This window comes from Chamaea fasciata, unplaced genomic scaffold (assembly GCF_029207755.1).
Source record: "Chamaea fasciata isolate MVZ Bird 193981 ecotype frontalis unplaced genomic scaffold, bChaFas1.0.hap1 SCAF_5, whole genome shotgun sequence".
NCBI classification, from domain to species: Eukaryota; Metazoa; Chordata; class Aves; order Passeriformes; family Sylviidae; genus Chamaea; species Chamaea fasciata.
Window position 1 is genome coordinate 74,246,638 of NW_027094090.1, and position 14,052 is coordinate 74,260,689.

Sequence of the window (14,052 nt, forward strand, 5' to 3'; positions counted from 1 at the left end):
TTCATTTCACCGTAACTTTCATAAAGTTTGTGCCTGAAATTTTCCATTCTGAAAGTAGAAATTTTACTGGAGACTACTTGGAAGACAGACTGCTGCACAGCCGAAGGGAGAGCAGCGAGCACACTTGGGGTGGAGTGGCATTGTAACAGGCTCTCTCTGTATTTCGCTGGATGACTTAGTGGGAAGGAATTTGGAAAGGGTCGTTCTGGGACACAGTGCAGCAGTTAGCCAGCAGAGGGCTTTGGATCTTGGTGAAGTATCAGAGCGGGAATAAAGGGAAAACGGAGAAGCACCTGAGTGCAGGGGTGATGATGCACAAGCTTGATCAGAAGACAGGCTGTTGTTAGAAAGCATGGGAAGGGAGTGACAGGAAACCCTGTCACCTTTCATGGTTTTGGATTGCTTCTCCAAGGGTAGATATAATTAAGACTGAGATAGAGGAAGAGGCAGTCTTCCTTTAGTCTAGGTTGATCCAGGAATTGTTACAGTAAAATACAGTCTGTTGTACCCCCATGCTTGTGCCATACTCTCTGCCTACAAGAGCAGAGATTTCCTTTCATCTCCTAAAAGGTAAAGTGGAAAGATCAAAGAGTTCCATATCTGGAGCTCAGCATTCCAGCTAACTGAGCTCTTCCTGCTGAAACTGTCCACAGCATTTGTTTGTGTATTGTGATTTGACAGATCTCTGGGTTTCTGATCAAAGACATTTTTAAGGACAAATACAATCTTGTAGCTCTTTCAATGCAAAGTTGGTTGTGTTTTGTTTTGTGTTCTTAATTTAAGAACTTGTAGTTCATCTCCACCTTGTCAGCCTCTTTCTAGACATTCTGGAGACTCTGCTGCAGCAGTTGAGCTAGTGTGATACTGTAGCACACCCTGGGAAGAGGATTGCCAGCCTACAGGAAAGAGTAAGAGCAGCTAACAGAAAAAAAACATGTCCTTGGAACTGGTAAAATTAGTACTTGCACAAAACTTGTTTCACTTCCAGTTGCACTCATTGCTCCAGATGTTACCAGATTAGCAAGCCTTTATTTCACGTTTAAAATAAAATGGCTCTCACAGGACAGATCATTTACGTGGTAGCAAAGAATAATGATTAACTGATTTATCAGGAAAAACATGCAAGGAAAATCAGCAATTGTTTAGCTCATTAGAGAAGGCAAGATACTGTTCTTACAAGGGTTTGGTTTTTTTTTGTGTGTGGTAGAGGAGAATACAGGAAGTATTTGGAATTGGCATTTTGCTGGTTGAAGGTCTGACAAGCACAGCATGTTTGTTTTAGGTTGCAGTTGATGTTCTTCTTGAGAGAAAATAGCTTTACTTCTGCTATTGGAACACAAATACATAGTCCTGCCTGGCTGGAATCACTTTTCATATGATGCTCTCTAACTTGCTATTTGCTTCCCTCAGGGAAAAAGGAGACAGGACCTCTCCTCTTGCTGAGCTCACAAGACTGCACAAATGCTATGGAATGCACTTGTTTCAGAGTTGTGAAAACTGGGGCACAGGAAACTACAGTATACAAAACTGGAAAAGAAAATCCTGTCTCTTGATTTTAAACTGTATTCACTGTGTTGAAGATACTCCAGATTTCTAGTTGTCTTTTGCTTTTGGGACAAATTACTTTCATTACAATCACTTAATACCCCCCTAGTGTGTCATCTACAAACAGTCAGTAACTATTTGTCATTTCTGCCTTGTCCTTCGTTTCTTTAAAAATACAGAGCCCTGTCTTATTCTTGCAGGACCTTGTTTATTTTAGCTGTGAGGCAGCTCTTAAAACTCTTAAATAGGCCACATTGCTCTTGCATTTTAACTTATTAAAGTGCGTGGTACAGGACCACGAATGCAAACATCTACAAACCTCCGTATTTTTTAAAAAAAAAATGCTAAATGCAAAATCAAGCTTTTCTAAACTGAAACAGGCCTGATGACAAGCCAGCTGGTAGTTGCTCATAAGAACAGCTGAAGTGAATCAGACTGAGTACCTACATATTCCATCTTGTCTCCAGCTGTGGTCAAAATAAGTTGCTGAAGATGTGTAAATTGAGCATTGCAGCAGAGTGTTATTTAAATATTCTGACAGCAGCTTATGTTCTTTAATGTTTAACAGCCATCAGTTACCTCTTTGTTGTTCAGTTACCTTCTGAATCTGTTACGTTCCAAGGGCATGATGCTTCACACTTACAGTTTGTGAAAAATTGCCATCTCTTATTTGTCTCAGGCTGATTTGCTGATAGATTCATTTGATTCTACTGGGTTTTTCAGTGGAGGAAATAACAACTGGTCTATTTCTAGTCATACTTTGCAAGCTGCTCCAGGGTTGGTAAACATCTGGCACAACTCCTTGTACTGGTGTCAGGTCAAGGAAAGTCTTAGTCTACTTAATTTCCATCTGTATAAATTATTCCAAGGCCAATGATTATCCTAATCAGTCTTTGTAAGTCTTTTTTTTAAGATACAGAGGAAGGCAAGGACCAGTACTTCTTGTGCAGAATTGCATGCAAAAAGTTCATGAAATAGGTTTGTATCTGATTGTCTTTGGCTTCTCATTCAGTTTGCTTTTGAACGATGTTGAGCTCAATCGGAGAGAGCTTGGAATTACCATGGATGGAAACCTTGAGCAGCATTGATCTGCAAAGAGTTTTGGATTTTTACCTATTGTTCATGACCTGCATTATCCGATTTTCCGTCCAAAACACAGACATAACATTTTACTTTTTTCACCCAGCCCCTTTGGAACTTTTCATGAGGCTTGACTCTACCAGAATGGATGAACTCCACAATAAAAAGCTGAAGTCATGGAACAACACAGTGTGATACAAAGACAAAATGCTAAGCTAAGGTGTTCTCATTTTACTGGGTTCATAGGCACAGATAATGTCGCTGCTGACTAGGAATGATGTATGTGTGGGTTTGGTGTAAGAGCACTGCTGCACAGCTGGTAGAAACTGAAAATCATTTTGGGATACTATAAACCTTTCCATCCAGCTCCTGGCAGCAGGCTCAGGGCTGTGTTTGCTGTGAGGCAGCAACTCTCTTCTAGAAAGGCACGTTGTAACTCTGCTGCAAAACAGGAGGGCTTTATTTCCCAGTAACTGACACCACCCAAATTCTTCTCCTTTTACCTTTACCAAAGTCTGTGCAGCTGAAAAAGATCTATTGTCTCTGAAACAAATGCACAATCTCTGGCTTCTAACTTGTTTTGAATTTTTTACTATTATATGGCTACTGTGATCATCTAGTCTGACTTCCTGCCTACCACAGTCTATAAACATCCTGTAAATAGCTTCAAGTCTGAGAGCTGTGATTAAATTGGAATGTGGTTAGAAAATTCCTATGAAGTAGAGAATATTTCAAGACAGGCTCTATGCTACAGCCTTAAAGTATGCTGCTGCTGTAGGTGGACAAGTGACCACAGGCTGAATACCTTGGAGCAGAGCACCTTTCACTGAGTTGACTTTCTGAGTGCATGTAGGATGATATCCTGCAACTGGCCTTTTAAATGTAGCATGTTCAGGAGGAGAAGAAAAGAGAATGCCCATTACAGGCACCTTCCTGTCCATATCACTGTATTATATCTGTTCAGTGTCAATTCCTGATAGATTTTTCAGACCTCTGCCTTTAGAAGAGTTACTGTAGGAAATCCAATTTGATGGGAATTTGCCCTGTTGTTTCTAGGACACCTGTTACTCAAACGTCTTGGAAAAGTCTGAAGTAGCTCAAAGATAGCATTTCCTTTATCAACTACATAGAAAATCAATTGGACAAGGATATCCAAAAAGTGTGTACCCTAGTCCTGACCATTAATTACACAACTGTCCTTCTCTGCATGCGATGCTGAGCCACATTGTTCTTATCCTGGGCTGCAAGAGCCTAAAGCAAGTACAGGAGTTTTGAGTCAAGTGTTAGAGTTTAAGAGTAAGTCTTGATTAACAGACACCTCATTAAAACACCAGCAAGGGCTGCAGCAGCACTGACTTTTTTTTTTTTTTTTTAAACCAGAGACATCCTTTGAGTCAAAACACAAGCAAATAGTACCTATGGAACAGTACAGGAGAGTGAAAATCTACTGTTTGCTTCTGTGAAGCTGCCCAGCTTTTCTGCTTGCAAAATATGACAGTTGCCAAACAAAATAATTCTTGTGTGTCTCCTTTATCAGACTTTGGATTTTCTAGGAGAGATTCACAGTCTCAGCTGCAACCTTTCTACTGATAAAGGCAGTATTTATAAACTCTTGCATGGTACTCTAAACCAAACATACAAATCTCCTAGTAGTTTATTAGTTTTTAGCAGTTCATAAATAGGAAACCTTGTTAAGAAAAGAGCTCCTGAATCATAATTCAGCAGTGTTCTCTATAGAGCTTTCAGCCTGTCACACTGAAATTACTGAACTCAGCATCTCAAGCAGCATCTCATGCCATTAAAGTCTTCTGATGTTAAATGGATTGTCTTGTACTGATAATTAAAAGATACTGTAGGTATTGACTGTTTGTCCAAAAGTCCATAACTTATGTCCATAACAGTATGGACTGTTTTGTCCATAACTAATCAGAGAATTTAATTTTTTTCTGAACTTTGTCAGGATTTATAGTTATGAGAAAGACTGCTTTTCCCTAATCCCAATATATGGGTTTATTAAACTTCATTATCATTCCTAAATTGAGAGAGAATATATATTTTGCTGCAACTGAAAACTGTGTTACAAGAGCAGATAAAAGGACTGATATAACTGGCTGATAAAAAGGGAAGCAAATGTATCTATGTTCAAAGATGACTCTTGAGAATGCCTGTGATTTACCTTCTCACATTTCTTAATACATATTCCCCTTCTATCATGAATTAATACACAAACTACTGCAACTTCCTTGAAATAACAATAAATGGTCTGGATCCCTGGAGGATCTGAAGCTGATGCCTATGACAGTCTTCAGAAAAAGGATAGTCCTTGTGATTTTTGCATCTAGAAAAAGAGAGCATGATTAAGACATTTTAAGGATGTAGATTAAAGGAAAAGCTTTTTTTTTCCCTGGTAAAAGAGCTAAAACTGAACTACATTAAAAACACGGTTGTCTGCTTTAACCTTCACATTTATCAGTGATCTCCTTCTCAAAGCATAATGTATCTTTTGCTCAGCTGAAATTGCCAAATTCCCAGAGATACTAAACCTCTCTCTTGGGAACTCCCAAGTCCCCAGGATCCTGTTAGACAAGTGGGTAACCTGGGAAATCTCAATAAAATGCAGATCTTGGTGAGTCTGTAACCATTCTGTTATCTAGGCGCTGCCTTAATAACATTGGCAGGAGTACATAGGCACAGCTCTTCCCTTCAAAAAAACCCCTTACAACTCTCATTCTTAAAATGGAGTTTATTTACTCTGACTGTCCCAAAGAAAATGGGGGGGAAATGGCTGCTTATTTCTTTTGGAATTTCCAGCTGATTTTGATTTTCAGACATCAGTTTGGTCTGCATCCAGTACAGGATATCTTAAGAACATTGTGCCTGCAGCAATCCCAGTGTTCCCAACGTGTACAGGGCAGGCAATGCTTTAGTAAACCTGAGTGTGAAGTTCCAGCAGATGTGACCAGGTGTTGGCTAAGGCTCCCTCTCTTTTTATTTTGAAGTTGGGCTATCAAATAGTGTCTATGAAGAGGATATCCAGTGCTAACCCAATCCTCATAAAGCCTGGAGGAGGCAGAGGTACTCACTCTCTTAATGCACAGATGCGATAGCGCTGCTTGAAACCAAGGAGGGTCTGCATCTCCTCTTTAGTCAGTTCGAAGTCAAACACCTGCATGAAGGACCCAAACAGCTGGGTTACTTCAGCTTGGTTGAGTTTTTCAGTGAGACAAGGAAGTTTATTTGCAGAAAGAATACCAAAAGCAGGCTGAAGCACCAGGAGGTGCGCAGCGGGCACCCATGCAGGGACTGCAATGAATAAATGTTGTCAGCTTACAGTGCTGGTGGGGTCTGCAGGCATCATGGTTGTACCACAAGGTGGGAGAGTTTGACTCTTACCTGACTGTTCTAATGAACTTACTTTCTAAGTGACTTTATGCATTCATAAAGAAGTAATAACCTGTGTGGTATCTGACAAAGGTCTTGCCAGTGTAAGTTTGAGATGGGTGGGTTGTACCATTGGCAGAGTGGGGTTTTTTTCCCATTTAGTTTAATACCATTAATGACTCTGTAAGGGACCCTCTTACCTTAAAATTTTCTTCAATATGCTGTGGAGTGACAGATTTGGGAATTACACTCACATTTCTTTGAATCTGGAGGCAGATAAGCACCTGCAGGAACACATAGGGAATTTACAGATGAGAAGTGCTGCCTGTCTTCTGAAAGCTGAAAACCAAAGCTGCCTGCATGGTTATACTGAGCAGCTCTACTGGTAGTCAGGGTTCACAGAGGAGAAGCACTACCTAAACCCTTCCTAATTACCACATGAGCTCATTAAGTCCTTATCCAGCTCTGAAGCTGAGGTGACAACAAAGGAGTGCATTGAGGAAGAGTTCAGGATTGGCAGGGATGCTGTGTGGAAAGGCAGCCAGTGTGCCAGGTAAAGCCCAAAGCCACTGGTAATCTTCAGTCCATAACTAAAACTAAAGTACAGCGAATATTTTTCTAAAGCATCAAACTGCACACAAGACAAGCTGGAACTCCATATTATTATTCCATAATACCTCTGTAAATAGTTACTTTAGCACAAGTAGGAAGTATACATGTCAGCAGGGAAAATAAGTCTGACTAGTATTAACCTGAGCTGGGGTTTTGTTGTGCTTGAGTGCAATTTCCTTAATTTGAGGATCATCAAAAAGGGAAATATGGTCAGGCTTGGACCTGTGAAAATAAAAAACAGACTTCAGTAGCTGAATGACCCATTGTCTTCTCCCTCAAGCCCTGTATCATAACTATTTACATGATTAAAAAGCATAACCTTGCTTTTTAACACTTTAATATCTCATTACTTCAGTTCCCGCCTTCAGTCTTTCATTTTATAACAAGTGAGCACACAAGGAGAGGCCTGTAGTTTCTACTAAAAACAGGTCACTGTAAGATGTTTATGTCCAGCCTGGGATCAGGCTGGGAATTTCTTTGATCCAGATCCCAAGAATTTCATCTTGTCCTTTATAAGCACAGCTGCTCTGGCAAACACCCTGTCCTGGGTCAGAGAAAGCCATGAAAATGGAAGTAAAGGCAAAATTTCTGCAACTTAGCCATTTAAAAACTGAATCCCTTTGTCTCAGCAGGACTGCAAAGTTGCTATTTCCATAGTTTCTATTTCAAAGATGCTTATTTCCATAAGCATCTGCTGCTTTGGTTTTTTGTTTGGTTTGTTGGGGGGCAGGGGGGGTGGTTCAGAAATTCTCCTACACATTTAATAAGCTCACCAAAGCTCAGTTAAGAATTCTATTTTCTGCTTTCATCAACCAATTGATCATTTTTCTTGGAAATATAAAACTGTAGTGAACTCATTATCACCATAAGTGTGAGGTTTCTGTGGGTGTGATTTTTAATGAGTTAGTAAATCTTTTTCTAATTACAGTAGCTTTACTCTGAGGTTTCATCCACATCCTAGGACTGCTTTACTGCATTGACTCCAGTTTACATCGAAGAAAGAAATCTCACATAACATTCTTACCCTGGCCAGTTGGGTGCTCCAAGGGGACAATATGCAGTGACAGAGATCCCTTTGGATTGGCAAAACTTAATCAGCTCTTCCTGAGGAAGATGGGGCGGCTCTCAATCTAAAAAAAAAAAAAAAAAAAAAAAAAAAAAAAAAAAAAAAAAAATTAGCTTTTACCTCCCAGAAGGAACTTCAAGGTTTACCATCACTGTGGTGACCTACCAAGTGCCACATCACCTTGGAAAAGGTGGTTCTTTTTGCAGGTGTGGGGTTTTTAAGGGACTTCTAAGAGATGTTCCATCCTGTGCAGCACCCCAGACAGGTGTGATGTCAGTACTGAGGAGCTGGAGGACAATTTACCTGATTATATGCAGGTTTGTGTCTTAAGCCTGGTTTGCTCACGAGCCGATTGATCTGTTTGCAGTTGAAGTTGGAGACTCCAATAGCTTTCACCGTCCCCACATCCACGAGCTCTTCCATAGCCTAGAAACACCACAGAACCACACTTCCCACTAGGTTCTTTCATTATTATGTAGAAAAAATGCCCACACAAAAACTTGAGTGGTAAAAACCTTCCTGGAATTCCTAAAATTCCTCCTGTGCTGTGCTGTGAGAACAGCACGTGAACAGACTCAGGATCTCACATCATGTGTCACCATACAGATAAATAACAGCAACATTCACACAATTCCTAAACTAGTATTATTTCAGCAAAATATGACTATTTTGAAATACTATCCCCAGGCAGACCTTCACATGGATGAAAGAAATACTTTCAGGGTAATTCCTCAGCTAACCAAATAATCATCCCATAGTAAAAAGCACCTTCTTTGGAACAGAACAGCTGAACAAGGAACTGTTAGAAGACAGCTGGAACAGCATGGATAATGGTGATCAACACTGATTACTTTCCAAAGAGAGATGTTCCATTTAGCTGTTGGATTTTAGGATAAGCAGCACTGTGTTCCCCCTCCATCACCAATTTTCTTTCACACTAATGAGAATAAAACAGCCAGACAGCCCTAATTATATTGTCAAATCCAGCAGAAAAGAAACGGGAAAATAACCTACCACCAGCCTTTAGAGCACAAGATCCCCTTGTTCCAAAGCAGAAATAATTTTCATTTGAAGTTGCTGTCATAGGCAGCACTTTTTTCCTTTAGATGAACAACAAAAATTCTTCATCTGACAGAAGGCAAAAAGCATCAGGGAATTCTTCTGACTCTGGTGAGTTTCTTACCAGATTTGGCCTGGCTGTGCTGAGCACATGGTGGGAGTGGAAGGGAAAGGAAGCCCAAACTATTGGCCAGGCAGGAATTTGAACTCGCGCCCAAGCCTGGTCTCCCACGCAGCCTGTGCTGCACACAGGGCTTAGCAAAGGACTTGGGCCAAGTTCCACTACCTTCTAGAGACAGAAATCTGAGTGCTCTGGTACATTGGTGCAGGCATGTTGGCTTTCCTGGTGTCTGGACAGCTCAGATGCAACGAGTTGAGTATGGCCACAACTAAAGCCACCAGAAATTGCCCAGAGATTGGGGTAGGCATGAGAGTGACAGCATTTGTTAGCTCAACCTGCTGCAGGCTACACACAGAGTCAAAGATTTCTTCTTGTCATGCCAACTCAGCCAGTTCAGTAAGCAGTAAATATAAAAATACCTAAATTTTGGCACAGTGACACAAAAAGGAGCCCAACGACACAGAGAAATCAGCAATGTTGAATACTTGATGTTAGAAATTCTCTCAGAACAATTCCCACAGCTTAGAGTTGGAGAGCGTAGAGTTTTCAGGTTGTTATTTCAAACTAGCAAGATATTTTTGGCCTGTAAATGAGTGTACCTCCCACATATCCAGAAAATCTGTATCACTGGGAATGATCATGCCGTTACCATCTGCAGGAAATAGCTCCTCTCCTGACTATCAGCACAAAAAGAAAAGCAATATTAAGGTCAGCTGAATTACAAGTACTTAAAGAAATCACATAGCAATTTGGGCAAGCGAGCGGAGCTGAAGACACTGAGCTGGAGATCGTGCTCAGTGGTGGGGTGAGACATGACTAAAATGAGTAACCTGTACCAACAGAGAAATCTTCAAGAAAATCTGTCTCTTGGGACCCTGTCCTGCAGGCAGAGGAAGGGCAGGCACCTCTGTGTGCCTCAGGTTTGGAGAAGGCCAGGGAGGTGATACAATGGGGGAACCAGGATTAATTTAACCTGGGCCTAGAGAGAGAGGAGAAAAATCGGAACTAAATAGTTCACATGTTTGATTCTTGGTAAGGAAGTGGCAGCCAAACCCCACACTGTAAGAGGAATGTGAACTGGATGGAAATTTGATCCATTACTTGAAAATGATGTGCAGGGAAAAATAAGGTGGTTTTTGTACTACAAGACTTAGTTTAAGCAGTCATGACCTTACCTTTCCTCCTGGGCTCTCCCTGCAGTGTTTTATCATTATGTCCTAACAAGGTTTACCAACACTCCTCCTTGGAGAGTACTAAAGACATGTCTGGTCCCAAAGGCAAAATGGGCAGACCCCTGACAGATGGATCCCAGGACTTAAAGTTGCAATACCTTGAATCCCATAGGGGGGTGCATCAGGTAGAGATCCAAATAATCCAGCTGGAGGGCAGCGAGTGTTTTCTGGCACACCTCCTTCACCAAGGATCTCTCGTGGAAGGTGGACCACAGCTGTGGGGGAGCACAAAACCTGGGAGCTGCTCTCCTGCCCTCACAATGGCAGAGCATCCCTGGCAGGGAAACACATGACACAGAGGCAGCTCAGGATGTGGCTGGCACACCTTCTGAACTTGAGGAAGCGCCACTTGAGGCACCTTAATTTATCTGTGATACTGTTAAATAAGTAAAATGAGAACAGGATACTCTGAAATCCTATCAATTATTGCAACAATTAAAACAAAGAAAATAAGTGAAGCTGGTGAAAATCGACCCGCCAGCTTCCAGCAGATAGAAGTTACTTTATTTTTCCTACCATTGTTGTTGGGGGAAAAAACAAAATAAAGCATAACATACAGGAGCTGACAGGCTGAGGCCGGCGGCGCAGCGGGAGCGACCACGAAAACAATAGCCCTGCTTCCTGTCCCAGAGGCCACCGAGAGCACGGCCTCAGTTCCTGTCTCCATGGCTGACAATGGATATGGACTACAAAAAAAAACCCCTCTCAAACCAAGCCTTTTGTTTCTCAGGGGTTGACCCATTCCTTCACACCACCACCCCCACCACCCCCCCCATCCACGAATTGCTTTGCCCTGACAGAGAGGAGTTAATTTTCAGCTTCATCCCGTGTCACTTTCCATGTCGGGGCTTTGTCTCTCCTCCCTAGAGCTTGGCACCACGTGAGAAACATTATCCAAGTACACACCTTGCTGACAATAAAGAGCTCTTTTCGCGTCACCACGCCCTCCTCATTTTTTTGTCTCAGCGCATCCCCGATCTCGCTCTCGTTCTGGTACATGTAGGCACAGTCGAAGTGGCGGTACCCAACATCGATGGCAAACTTCACTGCGTCCCTTGCTGCTCCCTGCAGAGACTGAAACCAGAAGAGAAGCCAGTGATTTGCCAAATAGCAGATTAAGAAGTTTGCTGTTCTGCAAATCTGGCGTTTTTAAGCCCCCGAATAACGAGGTATTCCAGTCTGGATCTGGCTTTCATTACTTTTGTGAAATCAAATGGCAAAGGGAGCCACTGTTGAGGCGTCTGAGCTGATCCGCCCTTTTCTAAGGATTGGAAGTTCACCTTGAGACACAAGGCTATCTTGAAATAAATTCTAATTTCCCCAGAAATTAAAAGCAACTTTACTGTGACATACAGGTGACACGAGGAAACCAATCACCTCCGGAATGCGTGCTGGCCTTGCACAAAAACAATCCAGCTCTTGTTGACACAGGACAGGGAGGTGAGGACACTCAAAACACTACAGACAGTGCCACCTCCTGGGTAAAATACACACTTGGTACTTAAAAGTAAAATAAACCACTTCAGATTCTTGGCTTGGAGCCACTAAAGAGCTGTTTGATGACTGAATCCAGAAAATGGCACTCAAAACAGAAACGTGATTCAAAACCATGACCACATCCTACTTTTTTTTTTTTTTAAATTATATCACTTCTCCAAGTTTTTCCAGTCAAAGGATGTTGAGTTGGTTCACCTAAATTAACAACAACAAAAACAGAGAAAACACAGCAATTTTTTTTCCCCCACAAAGCTACACACAACTAACAAGCCAGTTGAAAGTTTTACAGGTTTTCTTTTTTGCAGTGCCTTTCCCCATGCCATCCCTTCCTACACATGAGCCTGCATGGGGAGGCAGGCATGGGGAAGCAGGCTAACAGTGGCCAAATTCTGGAATTTTTGGAGCACCTCATCTCTGGGTCCTGCTGCAGCTTGGGAAAGCTGCCATGCAGGAGCCATTGGTATAGCTTCTCAGGGGAGGAGCCCATGGAGAGCAAAGGCAACAGCATACCCTGAGATTACACAAAATTCTGTCATGTGAAATGTTTTTCAGAAAAAATAATCCATTGTTTTGTTTTACAAGGCGCTCACTGAGCCCAGCTTCGAGTCACAGCCTCCAGGTAAAGGGGAGGCCCTGTTCCTGCACTGAAATGCTGAGGCTGCTGTGGGAGCCTTGAAATCAAATAGCTTTAATGAAATAATCACCATGGGCTTGGGGCACATTTTCATTACATAACAGAAGACACTGTTTTGTGGCGGCAGGGATCGTGTGCCCAAAATTTTTCTTCTCTTTAGTCCTAAGCGTTTTTTATTGGCAACTTAACAGGTTCTTGCAGAAAGCTCCCCCATCACAGCCTTGTACCCTAAGAGCCCCCCGCAAGGCACACTTTGGTTTTTAAAGCCTACTTGAATTACTTGAGGCTTCTTAGTGTGCTTTGTCATCAGAAAAATAAAGACTGAAAGGGTTAAGCAAACTCACCCCCGTTTGTGCACATAAAGATAGATGCTGATTAGCAACAACTGACCCAAAAACATGGTAAGAATTTGAGATATTTTTATGGTGACCAGAAAAGTGTTTCATGGAGCTGGGAAGTTGGGATTTGACATATTTTGTTCCCAGTCTCAGATCCAGGGGAAAATCTACTCTTTAATTCTTTTTATCTTTGTTAAGAAAATCAGTTTCTTAAAATTTTCAGCTCATTTCTAGACTCCTTTTGCATTTATAATTCAGTATATTCTTCAACCTACTCTTTCTTACCTAAGTCCATTAGGTAACATTTGCAGGTAAAAGAGCCACTTATATTCCTGCAAAGTGCTGCATACTCATCTGCTGCCAATAAAAATAATTTACGCTCAGTCTCTAAGGAATTATTGTGAATTCCCATTTCCAAATCTACTTATTGCCCCTTAAGTTCCTATATCTACACACACTCACCAAAGATGACACCTACGTGACATGCTGGGATATCAATATCCATTACCAAAAAAGGGAAGGGAAGGGAAGGGAAGGGAAGGGAAGGGAAGGGAAGGGAAGGGAAGGGAAGGGAAGGGAAGGGAAGGGAAGGGAAGGGAAGGGAAGGGAAGGGAAGGGAAGGGAAGGGAAGGGAAGGGAAGGGAAGGGAAGGGAAGGGAAGGGGCCCAAAATACAAAGAAAAATGAGCTGGGCAGAAGTTTTTACTTTTGTAGCATGTAATTTTTTTTTCCATAGCTCAGAAAAATATTGTACCTACTTGACTACCTCCACTCGCTACAAAGATTTCCTGAAGGCTGGGAATAAACATCTGCATTACCTGAGATATTTCAAAAGGAAATATGGCACAGAGGATTTGCTGCATTCCCCTGATGAGAAGATGAGATTGCTGAAAAAAAAATCTAATGTGATTCTCAGCAATCTGCTGGTGTCACCAGACTGACCAGAGGTCCCCAGCTGCAGCAGGTACCTGCCAGGTCCCCAGTCCCAGGACGGGCATCCTGGGCAGCTCCAGGTAAGTGGCCATGTGCAGCCTCTTCCCAGCACCACAGGCAAGGACAGGCTATGCATCTCTTGCAAAACCTTTTAAATCAGCTTTGCCCCTCCCTCCTGCCTGCTGACTGGCTACAGACAAGGAAAATATGGGCAGAAGTGCTGCAACAAGAGGAGGCAGGGATTTTGTTATATCTCACCCTTCAAATAACTTAAAAACTGATTGCAGGCTCCTCATGAATTTATTGAGTGAGCTTGTCACGACAATTTTGGCAATTTTGCGTTGGCTGAAGTTGCAGGTGTTTGTATACGTCATGGTCTCCACTTTTCTGCAAGAGAAGTGGTATTTGGGGGAGCTGGCACAATGCCCCAAAACCTTTTCTCATCTCACCTGCCCTGAACACATCACCAGAAGATGCCACAAAGCTTTGTTTGGCCACCTATTTGTCTCAGGGGAAAGCATAAACCTGTCCACAGGAAGAATCATTGTTAAAAAA

At 42.0% G+C, this 14,052-nt stretch overlaps 1 pseudogene; it reads right to left on the bottom strand.

Annotated features, from left to right (window-relative positions):
- Window positions 1-1,007: 1,007 nt before the first annotated feature.
- Window positions 1,008-13,589, bottom strand: LOC136290037 (aldo-keto reductase family 1 member B1-like; annotated as a pseudogene).
- Window positions 13,590-14,052: the final 463 nt, after the last annotated feature.